The sequence below is a fragment of the Erpetoichthys calabaricus genome, chromosome 9 (genome assembly GCF_900747795.2).
Source record: "Erpetoichthys calabaricus chromosome 9, fErpCal1.3, whole genome shotgun sequence".
NCBI lineage: Eukaryota > Metazoa > Chordata > Cladistia > Polypteriformes > Polypteridae > Erpetoichthys > Erpetoichthys calabaricus.
Genome location: NC_041402.2, coordinates 30,481,755 through 30,501,982, shown reverse-complemented (window position 1 = coordinate 30,501,982; position 20,228 = coordinate 30,481,755). Strand labels below are relative to the sequence as shown.

Genomic DNA, 20,228 nt, shown 5'->3' with positions numbered 1-20,228 from the left:
TATGAGGTATGAAGAGAAAAATTTGGATGTGAGCATCAGTAGATTTTGCACCCTAGGAACCAAATTACCCAAACTGTTCTATAACATTTCAGTAATTATTTACTGCTCTGATGCTGATCTTTCTGATCATAAAATAGTTCATTACAATAGCAATTGACGAGAAGAATTCATAATTAATTGCAGAATTACGGTATTTTCCATAACTCAAGATAGTTTCAAAAATTCATTTGAGGGTTCCTTCAGAGTGCCTCCTTCCCTTGTACGATTTGGCTCAAAAACTAATCAGCACATCGTCATCTCATAACAGGCTTACATTTCGAGTTTGGGATTTTTCCATTCAGGTGTTTTAACTCTAGACTGGTGATTCCCAACGTGGGGCACACGCCCCACTTGGGGGGCAATTTGAGAATTTAGGTACATTAAACAATTTATAAAATGAAAAAAACAGAAATTCACTGTTAAAAATGATAGAAAAAATAAACAAATCATTTTTATTTTTTACTAAGACATTTATGTATTTATATAAACATAGAAGGGATGGTGAAGAACCCTTTAATTTATAATTTTACAACCGGCTTGAATTTTTCTACTTAGAAATCGTTTTTACCATTAAAATAATATAAATTATAACAATGATTATAAGATTTTGCAATATAACAAAATATAAAATGATCAAAATATTACAGAAAAATCCATCCATCCTCTTCCGCTTATCTGAGGTCGGGTCGCGGGGGCAGCAGCTTGAGCAGAGATGCCCAGACTTCCCTCTCCCCGGCCACTTCTTCTAGCTCTTCCGGGAGAATCCCAAGGCGTTCCCAGGCCAGCCGAGAGACATAGTCCCTCCAGCGTGTCTTGGGTCTTCCCCGGGGCCTCCTCCCGGTTGGACGTTCCCGGAACACCTCACCAGGGAGGCTTCCAGGAGGCATCCTGATCAGATGCCCAAGCCAGAAAAATTACAGAAAAAGCTGTCATTAAAGTTATTTTATATTTATGAATATCACGTCTCTTTTTATATGTTTTCAAAACTGTATTTGCTGTATTTTCATATTACTTCATATTATATATATATATTTTTTTTAACAATTTCTTAGTGATTTCTTTGTCAGTACTTCAACTATCCTTTCCCTCTTTTGTTTCCATGTTCTTTGTAAGCTTGTTTAGACCAAATTAATGACATTATGGGCTTCCACCATGTGAGTAGGAGTTCACTTTTTGAATAGGTAATAATAAGAATAAGGTATATGTTACAGTGGGGGACATCATGATTTTAAAGAGGCCTAGGTAGGGCATGGCCAAAAAAAGGTTGGGAACCACAGGTCTAGACCATCCTCAAGAAACAGTGACACACAGACACACACACACACATCAAGGAGATATCAATGTTATTGGTATCAGAGGACCCTGAAACATCAAAATCGGCCAAAAACTGGAGATTTTTGACAAATCTAAAGCTTTTACTCCTCCTCCATAGATGATAGGTTATGGTGGGGGAGGATACAAAGCAAAAAATGATGAGGAAAAATACAAAACATGAATGAAAAGATTAAAAAAACTAAAGCAACAGATTCTGTTAAATGTAGCCTTAACCTTAAAGGTATAAATCAAAAACTGGTACTTTTATTATCTGTTACTCGCCCCCGAGAAAACGTCCAAGAAAAAATTTTAATCACATTTTTATGGAGAACTAAACAAATGGGAAATAAGCAGTAATTAGAGATTTAAATCAGCAATTGTCAAGTTCAATCTTGAGAGCCCACTGTGGCTACAAGTTTTTTCTGAACCAAATTCTGCTTGTATTTGGACTCCTGACTTAATTGAGGAAGCATGCCATTATTTCCCAGTTTCTTTTTTTATTGTTAATCCAGAAATTACAAAACTAACTTTGGGAAATTTTCCTTAGAATGCAGCAAGTGTCGAGGCATGTTACTTGTAGATAATTAAGTATTGTTTATCTTGTTTTTTTAATATTTTCAACATCATCATTATTATGACTTTCATTCAGTTTTTTCAGTTGTTATTTCCTCATGATTAAGTTGGTGAGTCTTCCATTTATGTAGTCGCATCCTTCCAGCATTCAATGTTGTCTGCTCTACTCATCGTTAGTTGTTATTATTAGGACACAAACAAGGGAGCTGTTCTGCTGAAGCTGAATGACTTTTATTTCGTGATGAAAAGAAGAAACCAGAACAAAATGGAGTATGCACCGGGGTCAAAACTAAGGACACAAACCGATCTTTTGCCAAGCCAGAAACGTGAGACAACAATTAGAATCCAAGCCAGAAAGTAACTCAGAACACTGAGAACAAAAACACAGAGAAAAGCAAGATTTTAATTTTATTGAAACATGGATATCAAAACGTTCCACAAAATGACGCTTTATAGTGTCACGCGATGCCACGTGAGCGTACTCTAGAGGACTTCTGGGAGGATTGCCTCAGGCAACAGTCAACACAAAAATCGAGAGGCGTCTAGCTAGTCAGGTACTCATGGAAAAATCGCCAAGATGGAACCCGTCATCAATATTTAAAATGGCGCCACTAAGTTGTTAAAAAAAATTACATATTAATCAGGAATCAAGATTGAACAAAATAATGGTTTGATTCGTATTCCTCAACCTCGGAAACTCCACAATAGCCACCAAAGACTCCCAAAAAAATCCACAGGAAAGTACAAAAAATAATAAGTAACACCGATCACGATAGGAGCAAACTACACAATTAATAGCATAATGAAAAAGAACTTATGGCAAAAATATATATATATAAATATAAACGTATTTCAAAATTTGGTATAAATGGAAAGCTCTCACTACCTAATCCATAATAAGTGAAGAAAAAAAGTTAATTAAAAACAACATCAATCATAGGTAATTGGGAAACTGATGTGGACAAAAACCTGTTGCCACAGGTCTGAACTTAAGAATCACTGCTTCAGATACCTATAATACAACCTTCTTCAACATCAATCTCTAAATATAATTATTTAAGCACTGAAACATCTACCTGTATACATGACAACAGTAATTATCCACATATGTTTATTTTCTTGGGTAAAAGACAATGAAGTACATTAAATTCAAAGCCTTGATCCAGTTACCAGTATTGCCACCACCATTAGTGCTTTCTGTGCAGTCTTTATAGCCTCCTCAACGGCATACAAGGCAGGACCAAATGTTCAGAAATACCATGGAACTTTATAGCTTTCATTACAGGACTAATAACAGTATCCTGAGTGGTTCCATCATCTGCAGTACTCTAATCTCAGCTGACAATCACCTTTAATTCTGAATGAAAGACCAAATTAAAAAACAAAAACATATCTAGTTAAATAATAAACTTACAATGCCAGGTCTATGTAATGGAAATTGTATTTACAAAATATATGGAAGTCATTTTGGTCTTTTTCTGTCTGACTGTTGATTCATAATTTGAATTACTGAAGTATTTTTCCAGCCTTCAGGAAAAAAAAAAAAAACTTGCATCTTCAAATTTCATTATACAGTTCCAGTAAAAACAACTTATGCACCATCCAGTAAATGTTTCATTTCTTCATAATTGCGATCTTTGTCAGGACTGTATTTTTAGAAAACGTGAGTTCATTCCACCATGTACGCAAGTGACCCTTGTTTTTCAGAAATCTTTTTTTCTATTTGCTCCTAAACTCTTGGCACCTCCTGACACAGTCCCCTTCCAAGGTTATCCAAATTTGATATTTCTGCCAAAGTATTTCCTAAATGCTCAGTAATCGCCATAGACCAGGGGTGGGTGATCTTTTGTTTTGGTGGTGTTGAATTGTCAAAAATAACTCTGTATAAAATCTAGGTGTACCTGTGAACCCAGAGAATCTAAGACATGATTCTAATGACAATTATTAACTTGAAAAATAGTTCATCAAAGAAATGGTAACAACGTTTATTAGAAACTGTTAAAAGCAATGCCCAAACACCAGTAACAGAGTGAATTTAAAGCATAGTGATTTTGCAATAAATCATTCTAGTCATGAATATGAAACTGCTTGCTTTTGCATAAACTGTTCATATCAAATGAGCTGCTAGATAGTACTTCTAGGGTTGCTTTTAGTAATTTTCCTTTGTGAAAACACCTGCTTGCAACTGTTTGTGCTACCATATAACAGAACCACATACACAGCACACTCGCATAGTCTTGGAAACAAATCCTCAGTCGTGTGCGGTCGTGCTGCCTCCATTTGGCAGTTTTATAGACAATTGGCATGGTAAAAGCTTTGTTTAAATATTTTTTTAATGACACAGTATGGCAACCTGTTATGCTTACACCACCTGAGTGTAGCATCATCCTGTTAAGAACACCTCACAAAAGACAGAATATTGTAGATTTCTACAAGTAGCCTGCGGGCTGCTCCCACCTGTGCCCAGGGGTGTAGTGCAGAACACTGGGCCCTAGACATAAGCAGTCTCTGTAGGCTCCTTCCTCTGAAAACAAATGCCAGGCTTTGAGCTCCTAAGTGGGCTCTAGGTAATCATTACCCTATTTCCCCCCACTATGACGCCCATGCCACAGGCTCTAGTTTGTTCATCCTTGCCACCTAGACCCACTCTTTCAAAACTTTCATTTATTTCCTTCATCCACACTACATCTATGGCAGTCTCCTGCCCAAGTGAGCTACAAATCCTCTTCTAGCTGTTTACTTCATATTCTTCCTCACCTTGGCTCTCCAAAGCATCCAAAGTCAAATTATATTTCAAAGCTCAACAGTCTGTTTCTTATCTTGAGTTGCCTCAGTTTCTTCTCTACTTTCATTTCATTACAGTTCTCCTCAATCTTAATATATATAATGGTATATAGTCCATTGCTTCTTGAAACAGTAATGCAAAACCTTGCAGCAGACTATCCTCAATAGAACCACCATGATTGGTAATAGCTGACACAACAATTTACAAAAGAACATAAGGCGTTTCACAAACACGGGAGACCATTTAGTCTAAGAAGCTTGTTTGCCTAGCTAATAATTTTAAAACAGGAGTGTCCAAACTTTTTTCACTGGGGGCCACATACAGAGAAATATACGAAGGGCTGGACCACCCACTACAGGTGAGGTACTGTATATTGCCTCACCTCCTGTGTATTAAGATACGAAAACCAATTAAATATCGGTAAATTATGTTTCATAATTGAATATGCTTAAAGAAAAAACAGCATCACAGCTCTCCATTAATGGGTTTTCATTTCTTGTATTACAAAGTGTTCTCATCACATGCAATCGAGTAAAAATCAAAAGTTCAAGCTTTATCTGACACTTGATATTTTAAGTTAGCTGACAAATCTTCAGTTCACCGCACAATTAAATTTCCGGACAAGCAAACGTTGTTGAATTCCTGCATTTTCTCCGGGCACATTATTCCTACGACTTTAGTGAGGCACTGTTTAATGAAATCACCATCTGAGAAAGGTTTCCCGTGACGGGCAGTGAGTTGTGCGACCTCGTAACTGGCTAATGTAGCATTTACTTGTGTTTTGTTAGCACAGAAAAAATACTGTTGTTGAGCTAGCAGACTAGCTGCCATTTGATTAACTTTCGGTTCTCGCTCGGCACCAGTGTAGGATGTGCAGGTCCGATGTTTGGTTTTGTAGTGTCGACACACATTATACTCTTTCATCACTGCAATAATTTCATTCCAAATCAAATAGACACACTTGCCCTTGACTACTAGGAAGACATATTCATTTTCCCACCGTGTCTGAAATCTTCTGCACTTATTTACTATTGTGCGTTTCTTTGGTTCTGCCATTTTTGGTCACCCGTAGCAAAATTGTTCTTTGGTTGCGCTTGTTTGTGAAGACGCAGCCTTGATCAAGACAGTGGCCTCGTGTTAAACCTAAGAAGTACAATACAGGTAAAAACAAGTTTCGTGTGTGAGCCATATTTCATTATATTTTTAGAATTTGCTGCGGGCCAATTAAAAATGGACCATGGGCCGCGGTTGGCCCGCGGGCCGTAGTTTGGACACCCCTGTTTTAAAATAAATGGTTTTGCAATATGTTGTCCACATGCTTTTTAAAAGTTGGCTAAGGTTTCTGTTTTGCCAGCATGACTGGGTCATTTGCTTCAGATTCCCACAACCCTTTGTGTGCCTAAGCACATCTTGACTTCACTTTTAATTTCCTTTGGTGTCCTCAAGTAAGGTGCAGTGGCGTTCTTGTTTTGCTCAGATGCTTACAGCTAAATACACTGTGATTTATTTTAGAAATATTTCTAGACCTAACCTCAGCACAATTTTACAAGAGAAACAAAAAAACAGTGACATTCCCATCAAGAATAATCATTCACTAAAGACCTGTAGGAAACTGTAATCCAAATAATAAGTTGACAGAAAGAGTAATGTTGGCAGTGAGCGGCAGGTACTGTAGCGGCAGGTATCAGATATGCCGGCGTCCTTTGAAATGTGGCTCTCTTCCTGTGGTGTTTTCCTGATTGCCTGCAAGTGAGCACCTCAGACTGCTCACATGGCACTAAGCGGCATTGCCACAACACGACTCACAACATACTTGAACAAATTACATTTTGATCGCTTTACTGATGCCTCTGAGAATTCTGAAGAGTTGAATTACTCCCCCAGACGGCCCTTTCTGCTCAAGAATCAAGATTTTTAATTCCTTTAGCATGCAAGAGTTATTTTAGTTCTGGGATGCACCTTCCCTAATGTGTGCTCTTTAAAACATAGACAAACTGCCATTCCCATCTAAACTTACGTACATCAGTCCCCATATGATCCTCAGTAATATCCCATTCATTGAGCCAAATAAGGAACACCAATATAAAAGTCAAGTCCTGACAGGTCATCTCTCCTGCCCAAGGCCGCCCTTGTCTCCTGCCTATCTTTTAAATAAATCAGTGAACACCATTCCAGAAATTCTTTTATAGCCTTCTATTGTATAAAGTGAGCACAGAGACATTTTTGTTGAGTATTGGTTTGTCACCTACAGCACATGTTGAAACAAGTGACTAAAACTAATCAGCCTTTCAGTGTCTTACCAAGGCCATAGTGAATCCACAGGCCTTACATACAGAAAGAAAACTACAGTACTTGATTCCAGAGACCTATTATTCCAGAGACTTATTATTAGCATTTACAGTTCTGCATTATTTGGATTTGTTAACTTTTTTATATGTTTTTTTTTTTTATTTAAACCATTGACTCTCTAACATCATTCTTTTCAGGGTTTGTCATTCAAACAATTTTGATGAGAACAGGCCATTCAGTCCAACAACCTTGCCAATCCTATTCACCCAATTTTCCCAAAATAACATCAAATCGGATTTTGAAAGTCCTAGTATGTACCACACTGTGTGCATTTTTATTTGTCTGAATGAAAATTTTCTAGTATTTGTGTAAAATGGACTTTTTACAGGTTTCCTTCTGTGTTCTTGCTGAACTGACCACTTTCATAGTTTTAAACACTTCAGCCATATCTCCTCTTAACCAATATTTGCTTCAACTCTTTCATTGTTTCCTTAAGCATGTTGGGATCTGGAAAAGATGGCAGAGGTTTTAACTGCAGTCACACTAAGTCACTAGAATATTAAATGATAGATTCAAATCACTCTATATATGAGAAATAAAGTACTAAAACAACATGAGAAGCGCTCACAGGCTCATGGATGCTTTCAGTTGGGCTCACGTATTAATAAAGATGCAAATATGTTTTAAAAACTCACAGAATTTTATTTTACAAAAACTAAAAGGGTGAACAACAAGCCTCTGTGTACACCAGCGCTTCCATAAACAGTAAAAGCAGCCAAGCTGTAAGGAACACCGTCATTGGCTTTATAACGGTTCTAAGAAGCAAGTGCTCACTGACATCAACAACAGCTGTTTATGAGGATAAACACTCCTTACTGTATTTGCCATATTGTACCCTGAATCTGAGAATGTTCTGATACTCATAGCACGCCCGTATTGCACGCTACAGTACATCAGGCTCACTCTACGCTTTCTCTCTGTGCTACGTGTGCTCATTGCTTGCCTAGAACTTCACTGCTGCTTCCATAGCTGTGTCATTAAATAGGACAGCGTGGGAACTATAATTGTATCTATAAGTCCTCATTGTGCGTATCATCTCATCGTGTGAAAGGAGGTAGACCAGTGAGGAAGAGTTCCACAACCCATTCTACCTGGGTCTGCCAGAGGTCCTTTTGCTATAACACTTGATTTGATTCCAGTGTACAAATCAGATTTATAGGATCAACATGCAATTTTCCATTTTGTTTTCTCTGTAAAACGCATTGCAATTTGTGGTAGGGGTAGCGAGTTTAGAGGCTGGAGCGTAAATGCTAATCACATGTTTTATTTCCAAATGGCTTTCATCTTCAAATTAGCTAAACATTTACATGGTTTTAATTATCATACCTCTTAGTCCCAGAATTTGCCTAGTTGCTCTTCTTTGGATTTTCTCAAGCACAGTATGTGATTTTTTTTTTTTTTTTGTAATAAAAATTCCAAAACTATACACAGTACTCCAGGTGAGACCTCATGAGTGCATTACAAAGATTAAGCATGACTTGTACTGCGTGCATCGTGCTATATAAACTAACCTCCTATTAGCCATCTTGGTTGGTTCTGTACACTGGATTTGGATAATGACCAGCATACTGTGACACCCAGGGCTTTTTCATAAGGTGTGCTTTCAAGGTCCAGTCCTCCCATTGTTCATTTAAATCTAAAATGTTTACATCAAAGTTAATCTGCCCAAGCCTGTATTCTGCCCAGGTCTCTCCGTGGAGATTCAGCTGATTCCAGCTAGTTTAGTATCATCTACAAACATAACCAGAATAAGAAAAACCACAAAGAGTCATAAAGTGTTGGGCCACCCACAGGCAAACGCTGTATAACTGAAAACAAAATGCAGGCTATAAACATGTTATAAAGAAAAGAAACATCTTCACAGATGCGAGTCTCATGAGTGAGTGACTCAAGATTCCAAAACTTCCAGCAGGGAGAGGCAGGTCCAGGTGGGCAGACACCAGAAGCGACGTGAAGGGTGGTAAAGCTGTCAGTCTTCTGATGTGCAGATGGAGGAAGAGACAAGGTGTTAGTAACAAGTGGTCCAACAGGATATTACCATCACCCAAGCCTTGTAGGTGACCTCAATGTGACACCAGATAACCATTTTGTACCCACCTACACATTGCATCCTGACCCTTATCATGCTAGATCTTATCAATTCTGTTTCTCTCCACTACAATCACTGCACCTGCAGTGCGCAGCCTCGGCAGTGACATCCATGTCTCTGATGACTCTTCCTGTGAAGTCAGTAGACGGACTGGGAGAGCATGGGAGTTCATGAGGTTGCTGGAAAGGGGTGTATGGCACTCCCGATATCTATGCAAAAGGTCTAAGTCTTTAGAGTTCTGGTGCTTCCTGTCTTGCTATATGGTTGCGAGACATGGACGCTATGCAGTGACCTGAGATGAAGACTGGACTCCTTTGGTACTGTGTCTTTTCATAGAATCCTTGAGTACCGCTAGTTTGACTTTGTGTCGAATGAGTGGTTGCTCATGGAGTCCCAAATGAGGCACATTACCTGCATTGTGAGGGAGCGTCACTTATGGCACTACAGCCATGTGGCGCGATTCACAGAGGGTGATCTGGCTCGCAGGTTCCTCATTGTTGAGGGCCTGAATGGTTGGAGCAGGCCAAGGGGACGCCCACATAACACCTGGCTGCAGCAGATAGAGGGTTATTCCCGGAGGGTGGGTGGGGGGTTGCCAACCAGGATCCCGAGCTGTTTCCTTGTGTGGTGGATGCGGCAACATGCTGTACCAGTGCATACTCCCCAACCTGACCAGATCTGACCACTGCAGTGCCCATTTGGTCCAAGCTCACTTAGCATTAAGTTCTCCGTGACAGAGAAACATATTGGTATTACGACACACAAGGATGCAAGATGTCTTTATTGTTGCCTTTTTTTCATTTCATTTTAACCTCGTTTATTAAATTCGGTACCTGGTTGGTCATCAACTCTTCATGATATTTTGTCTACTTAGTTTTACAGGATTGCAGTATCTTATTTCAAATATTGAGAAAGATTGAAATCAAAAATGGGATTGATAACAAAATATACAAAAAAAAAACAACAAAGTTAAATAAACAGAAAAAACAACTGTGCCGGGGAAAGGACCTAGCTGAACCATAACAGTTCAGTACAAATTTAGACGTCTCCTTGCCCTATTCATAACTGACCATCTCCTCTCTGTGTTTTTATTAGCTTGGCATTTTTGTGCCTTGCCCTTTACCTCTCTAAATACATTAATTGCTTTTCACTCTTTTTCAGATTTTAAATGTTGACATAACGTTATGGTTGTTTACGGAAACACTTGTAAAATAAACTCACAGAAACAGAGACTAAGCCCTGGTCCTAGTAATACAGTTAATAGATCTCAATGGTGCTCTCCTATTGTGTTGGAGGAGGCTGCCATGCACTGCATACTTGGCACCATCAAAAGGACACATTCATGTACCCCCCACACTCACACTCATTCATATTGGGATCATTTAGAAATCTTAGAGATGCAGGGGGAAATTAAAGCTCTGGAATAAAGCCACGTCTACATGGGGAGAAGATGCAAACCTCACACAGCAGAAATGTGATCCCCAGTCCTTTGGGACTGTGAGGCTGTAGCACTGTGGCTTTGCCACCATACATCCCATTCCTAGCACAATCATATGATGTATAGGGAAATCTGCTTCTCGCTCCTAACTGTAATTGATTCTGAAAACCATTGGTCAAAAAATAATGTGTCACCTCACCTTTGTCTTTGAACAGAGCCTTATGAAATTCAAGCTTTATAGGAAAAGGAAAATGATGCTGGAAAAAAAAAACTGAATTGCATTTAAGATGAAATACTCCGTGTTTTTTTTTTACTTTAGCAATCCAGATGGCCCCATCCTTGGAAAACGAAGCCTACTGCACAGAAGGCTCAACTTTGGTATTGCCATGTCCTGTCCAGGGTTTCCCTCCACTCTCCTTCATTTGGCACAAGAATGCAGAAGTCCTGCAGGAGTCAGACGTTGCCTATCATGTAGATGGTGAGTGTGGCAGGGGACTTGGGAAGGAAGTCTTCCAAATTGAGTTGGAAAGTTATCTTTAAATAGAAAATGTACAAAAATGAAACAGGCTGTGATAAAAAAAAAAATGGCTAAACAACGAAACCTTGTAACTGAACCAAAATGGTGTGATCTGGAGCAGGGGTTGCCAGCTCCAGTCCTGGTGGGCCGCAGTGGCTGCAGGTATTCATTCTAACCCTTTTCTTAATGAGTGATCTGTTTTTGCTGCTAATTAACTTCTTTTGAATTAATTTTAATTGACTTGTTCTTGAAGACTCAGACGCCATGGTTGTTTCTTTTTCCTTAATTAGTAGCCAAACAATAATGAGATACAAAAATGAGCCAAAACAACTGGTGTCCATCATACAATATCTGAAAATAAAGAAAGATGACGGTCTCAAGAATGTTGATCTGCTCAGGTCCTCAGTACTCTTAGGAAAGAGAAAAATCAACAATTTCTGAAATGTCTACTATTGCACCACAAGAGCAGCAACAAGCCATGGAATTAAAGAACGGATTTAATTAACAACAAGAATTGGCACCTCATTAAGCAACTGGTTGGAGTGAAATTGGTTGGAGTTTGAGGCCCTGACTTAGTTGGTCTTCTGCTGGCTCCCTCACTTCACATTTCATTTCTCAGAAGCAATTCAGAGGAATGATGAAGAAATTGAGGGGAACAAATCTTAAAACAGCAATTCAATTAAAATGAATTCACAAGAAGTTAATTAGCAGCACAAACAGGGCACTCGTTAAACAAAGGATTAGAATGAAAACCTGCAGCTGCGGTGGACCTCCAGGACCGGACTTGGTGACCCCTGGTCTAGAGGTTAAGGCTGCAGCTTCATTCACCATGACAGGCTTTCTGTTGTAATAAGAGACAAAAACAAGCATAAAGGTTTGGGGACACCGTCCCGGTATACTTTAAAAATGTGAAAGATTAATAACGGTCCTTACAGACTAGAGTCCAAAACAGAACTAAGTATGTTAGCAAAAATGGCGGAATTATAGTTGAGGAACAGGAAGAGGAAGGATCTTGGGGGTCAGAACCGGATGTGATGTCATCAGGCTGTGATTTCTTGGGAGGTGGAAATTATGTCATTAGGATGCGGGTTCTTCTGATGGTCTGCAGAGCGAGGTCTGCAGGGAAAGCCTGTGGCAGGTATTTGTGGAAAAATAATTTGTGTTATCAACTTGTAAAAATTGTTGTTTTAGGGGGTTGAAGCACATGAGCACCTCCTGGGGGGACACTCTGGATTGAGCATTCATTGGTTGTCAGGTCTCATGCACACTCTGCTTCATTGGACCCTTAAGGAAGGCCTGTAACCTGCAATTGCTTCATCCTGGGTATGATGTTAATCTGCATCCATCCCTGTAAGCAGCTCCTCCAACTTGAAGGGAAAACTTGGGTGGTGGTGGCAGGATTGACACTCCAACCTCTGTAACAAACCTCACACTGTTCCAGCGTGGTGCTGAAGTGTCACCCGTTGCATGGCTACACTCGGGTCCCAATCCGGGTATTTTGTGGTATGGTAGGTGCGGCTCTCAGCCTCTCCTCTGCTCACGCACACACACCTGCCTCAACGACAAAACAGAAAATCGATTTTATCTGAGCGAGTTGCAGGGCATGTTACATTATGTGACACACTTTATGGGAGTGCACCACCTACTGACTCTGACTTGCTAAGATTATGTATATGAAGACTACAACGGAAAACTGCTGGAAGTCATCTAATATGACGTGGCCTTAAGGCACTGCAAATGTCAAGACAACCACAGAGTCACCTATCAGGTCATTTACAGTATCTCACAAAAGTGAGTACACCCCTCACATTTTGGTAAATATTTTATTATATCTTTTCATGGGACAACACTGAAGATATGACACTTTAGTACAATGTAAAGTAGTCAGTGTACAGCTTGTATCCATCAATTATCCAACCCGCTATATCTTAACTACAGGGTCACAGGGGTCTGCTGGAGCCAATCCCAGCCAACACAGCGTGCAAGGCAGGAAACAAACCCCGGGCAGGGCACCAGCCAGCCCACCGCAGGGCGCGCACACACACACACACACACACACACACACACACACACACACACCAAGCACACACTAGGGACAATTTAGAATTGCCAATGCACCTAACCTGCATGCCTTTGGACTGTGGGAGGAAACTGGAGCACCCGTGGGGAGAACATGCAAACTCCACGCAGGGAGGACCCGGGAAGCGAACCCGGGTCTCCTAACTGCGAGGCAGCAGCGCTACCCATTGCGTCAAGGATTGCGCGTATTAGTCAAGGTATAGCTGCGATTCTTGAGAGACTATCTACCAGAAATTATCGCAGGGACCCAGGTCCGAATTCCGCTCATGGCACATTGCTCAATGGAAGAATACATCTCTAAAATAAATTAAAAAAAAACTTTCTCTTCAACGAACGGTGGTTTTAATCCTACATTGCAGATGTAGTTGTTTATTTTTTTCTTTTTTGATTAAACAAAAACTGTATAATGAATGACTGATTTGTTAAGGAACACATGGACAACACGCAGAGTTAAACAAACTGCCTGCCCATTCTGTTGAATCAAAATTATAACAAATAATAAAGCATTTCAATTACTTATGTAGCACCTTTACCATGGTCTGAGACGGCTGCACAGATAATCACAGATAAGCACAATAAGAATGAATAAATAATAGTGCACAGCTTTGTGTTTGTATGTATTTATAAAATTTGGGAAGTAATATATTCTAATTGATGCTGACATTTAATTAATTTAAAGTAGGTAAAAATAAATATTTGGAATTATAGCAAAGGGAAATGTTTATATACTTATAGTAAATAGCACACACACCATTTAGATAATTATATACGGTATATATATCTTCTTCTTCTTTCGGCTGCTCCCGTTAGGGATTGCCACAGCGGATCACCTTATATTATATATATATATATATATGCTGTTCTACAGCACGGTTAGGATCGTCTGAGTATTAAAGGTGTAGGTCTATTTTATAACATCAATGTTAATATAGAGTATAACTATAATTATTATTATTCTGTATTAGCATTGATATGAACGATTTGTGAAATTAGTGTTAAGTATAAAAAATGAAACTACGATTATACAATTCAATGTTTATTATATTTATACATTATTATATCTGTCTTTACATGTTTTGCACACATATTTTATAAATGTAATAAACTGCACCAAGAATGTTTAAAAAATCATTCAAAAAATGTGTACGTGAATGTAAATATATCTGCACAAACTGACAGTTGTGAGTAACATTTTTAGAAAGTTCAAAATGAAACACGAATCGCAAAGCATCTGTGTGCTCACTCGAACAAGCTTTTGCAGAATACATTAACAAGAGGTTGGCCCACCCTTTACTAGTTTTGGTAGCCAACATGAGCCGTGATTCTGCAATTCTTGGTAGCCGACCGAGCCATCATTGGCCAATTCTTGGTAGCCGATACGGGCTGCGATTGGTCCGAGCTTTCAATTCTTGGTAGAATCTTGGTAGCAGAAAGCGATCTGATTGGTTTTCGCTACCAAGAATTACTTCGACTCATGGCTGCTCGGGGGCGCCACCATGTACAACTTGTATAACAGTGTAAATTTGCTGTCCCCTCAAAATAACTCAACACACGCCCATTAATGTCTAAACTGCTGGCAACAAAAGTGAGTACACCTCTAAGTGAAAAATGTCCAAATTGTGCCCAATTAGCCATTTTCCCTCCCTGGTGTCATGTGACTCGTTAGTGTTACAAGGTCTCAGGTGTGTTAGATTTGGTTATATCACTCTCACAGTTTCTCATACTGGTCACTGGAAGTTCAACCTGGCACCTCATGGCAAAGAACTCTCTGAGGATCTGAGATAAAGAATTGTTGCTCTACATAAAGATGGCGTAGGCTATAAGAAGATTGCCAACACCCTGAAATTGAGCTGCAGCATGGTGGCCAAGACCATACAGCGGTTTAACAGGACAGGTTCCACTCAGAACAGGCCTCGCCATGGTTGACCAAAGAAGTTGAGTGCATGTGCTCAGCGTCATATCCAGAGGTTATCTTTTGAAAATAGACGTACGAGTGCTGCCAGCATTGCTGCAGAGGTTGAAGGGGTAGGGGGTCAGCCTGTCAGTGCTCAGACCATACACCTGCCGCGCACTGCATCAAATTGGTCTGCATGGCTGTCGTCCCAGAAGGAAGCCTCTTCTAAAGATGATGCCCGCTAACAGTTTGCTGAAGACAAGCAGACTAAGGACATGGATTACTGGAACCATGTACTGTAGTCTGATGAGACCAAGATAAACTTATTTGGTTCAGATGGTGTCAAGCGTGTGTGGCGGCAACCAGGTGAGGAGTACAAAGGCAAGTGTGTCTTGCCTATGGTCAAGCATGGTGGTGGGAGTGTCATGGTTTTGGACTGCTTGAGTGCTGCCGGCACTGGGGAGCTACAGTTCATTGAGGGAACCATGAATGCCAACATGTACTGTGACATACTGAAGCAGAGCTTGATCCCCTCCCTGGGCCGCAGGGCAGTATTCCAACATGAGAACGACCCCAAACACACCTCCAGGACGACCACTGCCTTGCTAAAGAAACTGAGGGTAAAGGTGCTGGACTGGCCAAGCATGTCTCCAGACCTAAATCCTATTGAGCATCTGTGGGGCATCCTCAATCAAAAGGTGGAGGAGCGCAAGGTCTCTAACATCCACCAGCTCCGCGATGTCGTCACGGAGGAGTGGAAGAGGATTCCATTGGCAACCTGTGAAGCTCTAGTGAACTCCATGCCCAAGAGAGTTAAGGCAGTGCTGGAAAATAATGGTGGCCACACAAAAATATTGACACTTTGGGCATAATTTGGACATTTTTCACTTAGGGGTGTACTCACTTTTGTTGCCAGCGGCTTAGACATTAATGGCTATGTGTTGAGTTATTTTGAGGGTACAGCAAATTTACACTTTTATACAAGCTGTACACCGACTACTTTACATTGTATCAAAGTGTCATATCTTCAGTGTTGTCCCATGAAAAGATAGAATAAAACATTTACAAAAATGTGAGGGGTGAACTTACTTTTGTGAGATACTGTAATCCAGCAAAGTTCATTCACTAATGGTAGACAATCATCCACCTTAATAAATGTATAGGTGTCTGTTTATCTTTGTGTCTTTCCAGTTGCTATGTGTGTCATTCCAACAGATGGCGTATCACAAACATTTGCAGTAATAAAATGTATTGCATTTGTCACTGCATATGTCTATGTTATATGTCATTTGGTGTGGAATACGGGATTCATAAAAACAGTGTTAATGTCTGTAATTAAGCTTATCGATTATTTTCATAACTCACCACAAACTTGCATATTGTAATCAGTTCAGTTAGCTAATAAAAAGTGACATTATGCTTGACTTCTCATTGCATCCATAATGGCTAACATGGTACAACACCCTACTACTACATAACTAGCCACAAACCCACCATACTTCCAATTATTATTTTGCACTGTGTAGCCCACTCCAGATGTTAAGCATACACATTCTTCCCATATTTTGGCCCATGACACTAGCAGTCCAGAATACACTTCCCACCGTCACAACATGGTGCTGTCTGTATTCATGACTAAATGACAGGAATTTCATTTTTTTTTTTTTTTTAGATCTAGGGACTCTCTTCATTTTAAATGTGAGTGAGAAGCACAAGGGGACTTATCTTTGTGTAGCAGAAAACACAGCTATAAAGACCGAAAGGACAACCAAACTTTCTGTGGCAGGTAAGTCAGAAACTTTGAACAAACAAAATGAGAGATTATCGTTCCAAGAACGGCATACACTGTAGACAGCTAAGGTTTACAGCCATCATTATCAGAAATGTTTTGCCAAAAGATACTCTGCCTTATTTACATGGAGTACAGAAGGGAAAAATGCCTTTGTAACAGAAGAAAGTCTGTGCTATATAGTATACTGTATGTGCTTAAGTGTTACAGCAACATGATTTAAAAAACTGAATGGCACTTTTCTATTTCACACCACAAAGAGAAAGATATCATCAGTTAATCAAAAACATGAGCACCCCCTTAGCAACATGGCATTTTTAAGTGCTTTCTCATAGCGGGAGATACTAATAAGGTGGGATCAGATTAGCAGCTATACCAAGAAGAGAACCACAAAATGCAAGTTGGAAATAATCATCTGAAATCAAGGAGATCACCACACCAAATAACAAATTGCTTCATCTGGATTTCTATTTGACTTCAAATGCGTGGTACGGTGGCTCAGTGGTTAGTGATTAAACCTCACAGTTCTATAGTCCTTCATTCAAATCCCAATCCAGTGGCGGCCTGTGTGGAGGTTGTCTGTTTTCCATGATTTTTTTCCCCTGTACTCCAGCTTTCCTCACTTGTGAGAGAAATGTGCGTGATCGGTAATTAATTACTGATTAATAGGCAAATCTAAACTGGTCTGGAGTGAGTTAGTGGACTGGCAGCTCCTCTAAAGTTGATTCGTGTCTTGTATCTAACACTGAGGAGATTAGTCAACCCGATTAGTCATCCTGAAGTGGACTCAGGACTGGATTAAGCAGATTTGTTCAAGTAAGGATGATGGGATGTCTGTCTTAAGATCTGAATATTGCATTTTTTGGAGTGCGCCTTGCTAGATGTGAGGAGTGGTCTGTGATCTTGAATAACCCCCAGTTCTCTATCAGGAGCATCACCTCCTGGTCAGAGAAGTTGTCACTGCCTGGGTGTTATGAATGGGCTCAGTATTTAAACATTTGCACATTATTCTCTATTGTTTTACAAGATCTAGGACTTGTTCTGCAGGTTTCTTGAGTCTTAGAACTTGAATCTGACATCTAGTTTACCCCTGGAAAACTGAGCAGAAAAACAATGATTTTATTTCAACAAGTAAAATATGTTAATGTATGTAAAAAAATGGGCAAATACCCAAATGTAACATACAGTAGTAACGTTCTGCTGTACTGATGCAGATTTAGTTCACATCCTTCATGTGTTATGTTCTGAAACAGTCGCCAAACAACAACTCGACGTCACAATCAGGACGTGTTTCTTTGCACACTTATAATACTGTTTCTGTTTTTTGCACGAGAGAGTAGAGTATCTGAACTGCACGATTAACTGCCCCTTGTGTTACTGTAGGCTACTGTAATGCAAGGCTTAGTGACTTTCACATTTCCCCTGACACAAACATGGACAGTTGTTGCCTTGTGAACACTGCTTAGGGAGCTAACATTTTCCTTGTCCTTCCACTTGATCATAATTATTTAACCTTTGGCCACGCTGAAGCTTCATGTGACCAAAATGTACCAGGCATATCACAACATTTAAGTCATACAGTGCCGTATGCGTCAGTTTCTCTATTCGTGTCAATGTCTGATGACTAATTCACATCATCATCATTGCTATCGATTCATTCAACTAACGGCTCATTTTCAGTTTGTGCCACCACAGTTATGAACACTGATAAGTTACCATAGACCAGGGGTTCTCAACGTCAGTCCTGGGGACCACCTGTGGCTGCGGGTTTTTGTTTCAACCCGCTTCTGTTTTTAATTGGAAACCAGGGCTAGTTAAGTGAACTGTTATTGCCCAGATTCTGTGTTTTGGGAACATTGTGGAATTTAGAAAACTAAGTTTGGTTAAAAAAAATATATTAAAATGTACCTCTTCCTCTCCTTCTCTAATGCTGAGAAACTTGTCCATGCTTTTATCACATCCCGCATCGATTATTGTGATTCCCTACTGGCAGGTGCCCCTTCTAATCTTATATCACAGCTCCAGCTTATTCAAAACTCAGCTGCAAGAGTCCTTACTCGAACCAGCAGCAGCGAGCACATCACACCCATCCTGCTCTGTCTTCACTGGCTCCCTGTGTCCTACAGAATCGAATATAAAATCCTACTAATAACCTACAAAGCTTTAAATAACCTCACACCAAACTACATCAGTGACCTTCTCCATCACTATGTGCCTGCCCGCCCACTAAGGTCCTCTGATTCTGGTAATCTTGTTGTGCCCCTCACTAATCTACACTCCATGGGTGACAGGGCCTTCAGCTGTATAGCGCCCAGACTCTGGAATGACCTACCAAAATTAATCAGGTCAGCTGTCTCCATGAATTCTTTTAAAAAACAACTCAAAACTCATCTGTTCAGGAAGGCTTTTAGCTCTACTTGACTTTATTACCTTTCTCTCAGTTTACTTCTCTGTCAAGATGCTCATGTAACCTGTATGTGTGTGCGAGACCATCAATTATGTTGTCTGTTTTTTTTTTCAGAATTTACTGTCTTAATCTTCTTTATTTATTTATCTGGTTTGTACAATGCTATATACTGTATATTCTGCCGTTATTTATTATATTCTGTAAGTGCCTTGAGCATGGGAAAGGCGCTATATAAATAAAATGTATTATTATTATTATTATTATTATTACTAAGCAGTTATATGGGAATAATGTGTTTTTTTTTCCTTTTAACAATATTTTCATCTTGATGTTCACTCTGTTTTTCCAGGTGTTCTAATTGTTTAATTAATCCATTGTTTTCTAATTAGTGGGTCTAACGCTAAAGTAGTTGCAGCCTTTCATGATTCAGTGTCCTTTTCCTGGGTGTCTGCTCTGCTCATTTTTAATTGTCATTAATAAGATACAACAAAGGGAGAAAACTGCACAGAGAAAGGGCAAAATATAAAGAAAGCAACAAAAGTGAGTTAAGTATTTAAATCTATAGCAAAAATGGAAATATTTCTAAATGTCTTATAATAAATGTAAAAATCATGCCTCTGTGCTTTCTTAATATAGAATAAGAGAAGAGAAAAAAAACAGCTAATTAATTGAGATCAGTCTTAGCAGTTGCTCACTGATTATGAATCTGGTTGAAGCAAAAACCTGAAGCCACAGTGGGCCCCCAGGACTGACTTTGAGAACCACTGCCATAGACTGACAAAAGGCTTAAAAATATTCATTATTTGTTTCGCATCATGACGTTTTATGCACTATGTAGCAACAGACATTTGCCCAGAGCATCATTTGGGCTTACTTTACATTGGATTATAATAGTGCAACCCAAGAGACACTCAGGCTTAACCATTTTTATATTGAATTCTGAGACCGAGTGATG

General features: G+C 39.5%; 1 protein-coding gene across 1 annotated transcript in view; it reads left to right on the top strand.

Annotated features, from left to right (window-relative positions):
* The first annotated feature begins 16,712 nt into the window (after positions 1–16,712).
* Positions 16,713–20,228, top strand: part of LOC127529137 (uncharacterized) — a 51,128-nt gene continuing 47,612 nt past the window's right edge. The window contains exon 1 of the mRNA XM_051931754.1: positions 16,713–16,863. The gene's annotated coding sequence lies outside the window, so the exon portion shown is untranslated. The remainder of the gene's footprint in view (positions 16,864–20,228) is intronic.